The sequence below is a fragment of the Chrysochloris asiatica genome, unplaced genomic scaffold (assembly GCF_000296735.1).
Source record: "Chrysochloris asiatica unplaced genomic scaffold, ChrAsi1.0 scaffold00094, whole genome shotgun sequence".
Lineage (NCBI taxonomy): Eukaryota > Metazoa > Chordata > Mammalia > Afrosoricida > Chrysochloridae > Chrysochloris > Chrysochloris asiatica.
This window is the reverse complement of record NW_006408612.1, coordinates 10,385,835-10,391,496: the sequence shown is the minus strand read 5'-3', so window position 1 is coordinate 10,391,496 and position 5,662 is coordinate 10,385,835. Positions and strand designations below refer to the sequence as shown.

The 5,662-nt window shown below is 41.5% G+C and overlaps 1 protein-coding gene across 1 annotated transcript in view; it reads left to right on the top strand.

The window, feature by feature from the left end:
* The window catches only part of PDE11A (phosphodiesterase 11A), a 747,671-nt gene that overhangs the window by 479,487 nt on the left and 262,522 nt on the right, over positions 1-5,662 (top strand). The gene's annotated exons all lie outside the window — the stretch shown is intronic.

Sequence of the window (5,662 nt, the reverse complement as noted above, 5' to 3'; positions counted from 1 at the left end):
ATAGCATCAGCACTGGACTTTGAACCACAAGGTCAGCTGTTCAAGCCAACTAAGCCTGTTCCTCGGAAACCCTATACAGGTTGCTATGAGTCAGAACCGACTCAAATGCACTTATCAACAACAACATTTACATGTAGTCAGAATTGTATGATGACTAAATTGATTGTGTACATGAAATTGGTGTTTGTATGAAAAAAGCCCACAGAAAAATATCCCACTGTCTAAAATGCAAACAAGAAAAAACGTGCTCCTGGGGAATTGCTCACTTCCAAAACTGCCCATAGAGAAAATTAAGCACATAGATAAATTATTTGTGTTCACAATAATATAAAGTAATAAACTCTAACCGGAACCCTAACCCAAACCCTAACTCTACCTTTCACAGGAGAATATTTTTTATACGAGAATTTTATGTATACATTTTTCTATGTTTCTTCTGGTTAGAAAACTAGGTACATATGGCCCAATTCTCAGTGTTGTGGTACGTGTGTAAGGAAACACTGAGAGTCACTGGAACAATAGGAAGCCCTACTGCCTGAAGAAGCCTACATGGCTTAGCTTACATTCAGCTGCTAACCTAAAGGCTGGCGTTTGAACCCATCCAGTGGCTCCCCGAAAGAAAGATCTGGTGAACTAGTTCAATAAAGATTTATTGTTAAGTGCTTTCAAGTCAGTTAGACTCATAGCACCCCTATAAAGTGTTTCCGAGAAGGGGCTGATGGGTTTGAACCACTGACCTTGTGATGTCCAGTGATGCACCATACCAAGAAAGCCCTATGGAGCCCAGTTCTATTCTGTAATACCTGGGTCACCGTGAGTAGAATCCACTCAATGGCAATGGGTACCTTCCTGAATGCTGCAGCTGCTATTGTGTGCCATTGAGTGAGTCACTTCTGATTTATAGTGACCCTGTACAGAGTTTCTGAAGCTATAAATCTTCACAGTAGTAGAAAGCCTCATCTTTCTAATGTGAAGCAGCTGGTGGATTCAAACTGCTGACTTTGCAACTAGCATCCCAGGAAACCCTTTAGGACCAAACTGCTTGAAAGGAGGAAATAGATTCAATAGGGAATTCTTAAATAATATTTCCTTATGAGGAATCTGCTGGTTTTTCTAGATTCTGTGAGGGTATCACAATAGTACCGTCCTCCCTTCTGCAAGAACAGTGTGCTGGTATTAGCTGATGGGACCTCATTTCTCCCTGCTCATCCATAAGGGATTGTATGTGCATTTATTCAAAAGAAAGTTTTTGATAGATTCTTTAGCCAGACACTTCATCTGCCCCTAATAAACTGGTTTTTATTAGAATCCTGGTACTCTGTGAAAAAATTCAAATGGCAAACTGAGAATTTATATTTAACTTTTCCAAATAAGATAAGATAAAGATACTTCTATGAGCGTAATAGATTAGTGCTGTTGAGTCAGTTCCAATGCATAACAACCTTGCATATGGTTTCCAAAGAGCAACTGGTGGGTTTGAACCACTGACCTTGCAGTTAGCAGTTCAATGCTTATCCTACAGCGCTAAACCAGAACTCCAGATTAGGCGGTGGTGTTGTCGTTGTGAAGTGCCATTGAGTTGGTCACGATCCATAGTGACCCTGTATAGGATTTAGGCAGTAGAGAGATTTAAAACCTCAGGATAAACTCCAAAAGGGCTTTTGATCCAGGAAAATTTCAAATCATGAGAAAATGACCAAGGCATTTCTGCAAATTAATCTATCTCTGTGCATTTCATATTGATGAGATAGGATTGCAAGTCCTGGTGTGGTGCTGTGGGAAAATCCACTGGACTGCAAAATTGGTTTGAACCACAAAGTCGGTAGAGCAAGCTTACCAGCTAATCCTTGGAAACCCTATGCAGGGCCACTGTGGGTCAGAGCCCACTCCATGGCACTTAACAATAACGTTGAGTATTTATTTAGGTCCTGTGCTTACATGCTTAATCTTTACATGCTTAATCTCAAACTAATAAAAGTTTCTATACAGCAGGGGCTCTGGTAGCGTAGTGGTTACAAATTGGGCTGCTAACCTCAGGGTCAGCAGTTCAAAACTACCAGCTGTTCCACGGAAGAAAGATGAGGCTTTCTGCTCATGTAAAGATTTATAGCCTCGGAAACCCTCTGCAGGGTACAATGAGTCAGAACTGACACCATGGTACTTAACAACAACAAATACAGCAGGGGTGGGGAACGTCTGGCCTATGGGTATATGGTTACTTGATTGGTTATGTGCCTTGGAGTCAGTTCCAACTCATAGCAACCCCGTATAAGTTTTCTGAGGCTGTAAATCTTTATGGGAGCAGAAAGGCTTATCTTTCTCCTGCTGGTGGTTTTGAACTGCTGACCTTGAAGTTAACAGCCTGACTCGTAACCACTATGCTACCAGAGCTCCTTAGCCATCACATTGTTGTTATTAGGTGCCATCAAGTCGGTACCGACTCATAGCGACCTTATTTATGCACCACAGAACGAAATATTGCCCAATCCTGGGCCAACATCACTACTGTTGCCATACTTGAGTTCATCAATGCTGCCACTTGGCCAATCCATCTTGTTGCGGTCTTCTTCTTTTTCTCTGACCCTCCATCTTACCAAACATTGTATCTTTCTCCAGTGACTGCTCTCTCCTGACAATATGTCCGATGTATGAGAGACGAAGTTTGGCTATCTTGGCCTCCAAGGAGCACTCTGGCTGCACTTCTTCCAAAATGGGTCTATCTGTTGGTTCTTTTAGCAGCCCATAGCACTTTCAATATTCTCCTCCAACACCATAACTCAAAACATTAATTATTCTATGGTCTTCCTTATTCACTGTCCAGCTTTTGCATGCATATGGGGTTATTGAAAATATCATGGCTTGGGTCAGGCACACCTTAGTCCTTGAGCTGACATCTTTGCTCTTCAACACTTGAAAAAGGTCTTGTGCAGCAGATTTGCTTAATGCAATACATCATTTGATTTCTTGACTGCTGCTTCCGTGAGTGTTGATATTTGATCCAAGATGAATGAAGTCCTTGACAACTTCAGTCTTTTCTCTATTGATAAGCCATCACATTAAGGGTGAGTTAATTAAATGAGATTGAACAAATATAGCAGGCTAATTTTTTTTAAAGTTTTTATTTTGAATTGAGTGAAAGTTTATAGGGCAGAATATCAGTTTTACATTCAACACATCATACACTTTGTTTCATTACAAAGATTATAATCCCATCCGTGTACTATCAGCTAACAATGTTTCTCTATATTCATTTTAGCTTTTTTTTTTAGCACTCAGGCATATTTAATAATTTAAACCACTACAGTGCACATCCTGCAAGCCTGCCTCATGGCCACCAGCTCTCAGTCCCTCTAATTCCTTGAGTCTAGAGTCCTCAGCTGCTCCCTCTTTCCATGTACCCATCTCTGCCTCCATCTCTGGTGTCACTGCTTCTCTGGATAGAGTCCTACATTCTGTCTCTGCTCTTCTCCCTTGATAGTCCTAGGGTCCTCTGTTTTTGGACTGTAAGATTAACTACTCCCCTATAGTTGTTATAAAATTTCTACCTTTACAATTGTGACAGTCACAATTAGTCATGATAACAATTACTTACTATTAAATCATAAGACTCTTATCCCCATCTCTTTTCGTCAGACCCATCTAGACAAGATGAAAATTCTTCAGTGGAGACTCTATCTTGTCCTGCACACTTTTAAACTATACTCCCTCTTGAAAACTTGTAAGCCATTTACTTCATGCCTTTATCGCCCCTTCAGTTTAGGTAGCCATTGTCTAAGTTGCCTGTCCCTATCTACCCTGTATACAGAGGGGATAGGATTGATACTTGATGTGAAGACTCCTTCCCTCTCTGTTGGTATTTTGAGCTACTTTAAAGTGTTGAAGAGCAAAGATGTCAGCTTGAGGTGTGCCTGACTAAGGTGTGCCTGACCAAAGCCATGGTGTTTTCAGAAACCGCATATGCATGCGAAAGCTGGACAGTGAATAAGGAAGACCGTAGAAGAATTGATGCCTTTGAGTTATGGTATTGGAGGAGAATATTGAAAGTGCCATGGGCTGCCAAAAGAACCAATAGATCCATTTTGGAAGAAGTGCAGCCAGAGTGCTCCTTTGAAGCCAAGATTGCCAAACTTCATCTCTCATACTTTGGACATATTGTCAGGAGGGAGCAGTCACTGGAGAAGGATATCATGTTTGGTAAGGTGGAGGGTCAGAGAAAAGGAGGAAGACCCCCAACGAGATGGATTGGCCAAGTGGCAGCATCGATGGACTTAAGTGTGGCAACAATAGTGAGGTTGGCCCTGGATAGGGCAGTGTTTCATTCTGCTGTGTATAAGGTCGCTATGAGTCGGTACCGACTCGATGGCACCTAACAACAACAACAACAACAACAACAACAACATCCATGAGTATAGGTCAAGTTCATCAAATTTTAGCAATTTACCCTCACTTCCAAAAAAAATTTTTTTTAATCTTCCTCTAGTCAAGTTCTGATTATCAAGCCATCGAGGCTGGGTCAAATGGGTACTGTCTGCAAGTTTTGTGTTCTTGTGCATCTTCCCTCACTTCATATCAGCTGGATGCTTCACTCTCAGCTCTAGCCCTCTGTGACTACGTCCTTGTCCATGAGCTCATGTGTCCCCAGGTCTCAACACACTTTGGACCAACCAGCGCTTCCTCTTCTCTCTCTCATCTTCAGGTCAATGGGAGTCAATGGACCATGGTTGAACTCAGCCCATTTCTTTATTGCTGCCTTTCCCCCTCTTCCATTCACCAGTAGACCAATGTGGTCATCAGCCAGCTTACATGCCTGCTCATGTGTTCCCTTTGAGTTTCAGTCTTGGAGAGAGATTTGTCCTAAAGGCACTTGATTGCTTGCCTTGATGGCTTCCTGGCGAACAACTTGCTTATTCTTGTAGTAGCAGGCTTATTTTTAAGTCTATAATTTTGCATGGCCTTCAGATAATGTTATAAATATCCAAATGGCCCTTGGCAGAAAAAAGGTTCTTCACTCCTGCTACACAGGATCAATATGAGTCAGAACCAATTTGACAGCACTTACGAACCAACCAGACAAATAGTAATATTTAGAGAGTACTGTGGCTCTGTAGCATAAACATTGAACTTCAATCCACGAGATCAGCAGATCGAGTACACCATCCACTGTACAGGAAATATTTACAGTCTCAGAAACACTAGGCAGGATCACTATGAGTCCAACCAACTCAACAGTGCTTAGCAACAAAAATAAAAGCAAACTCTGTATGGGAATGCAAGATAAACACTGGACTGCTAACCACAGAGTCTGTGGTTCGAGGCCAGCAGCCCCTCCACGGAGGAAGATGAGACTTTCTGCTCCCATAAAGATTCATAGCCTTGGAAACCCTATACACCATCGCTATGATTCATAATTGACTAGACTGCATTTAGCAACAACAACAAACTCTGCACAGCTTTAACAAAATTGGGTGTAGGGAAATCTTAGATTTAGACTCCAAGTACAATTGGTTGAATTAACATCAGAATCATTTTGCAAAGTACCTGAATTTAACTATGATGCTATAGGTGAGAAAGGCTTTTCCTGCCATCAAAGCACTTGCCCTAAATGTATTTTCACAGTTTCAATATTTAGCTCTTGTTTTTGATTTGTTGTTGTTGTTGTGTG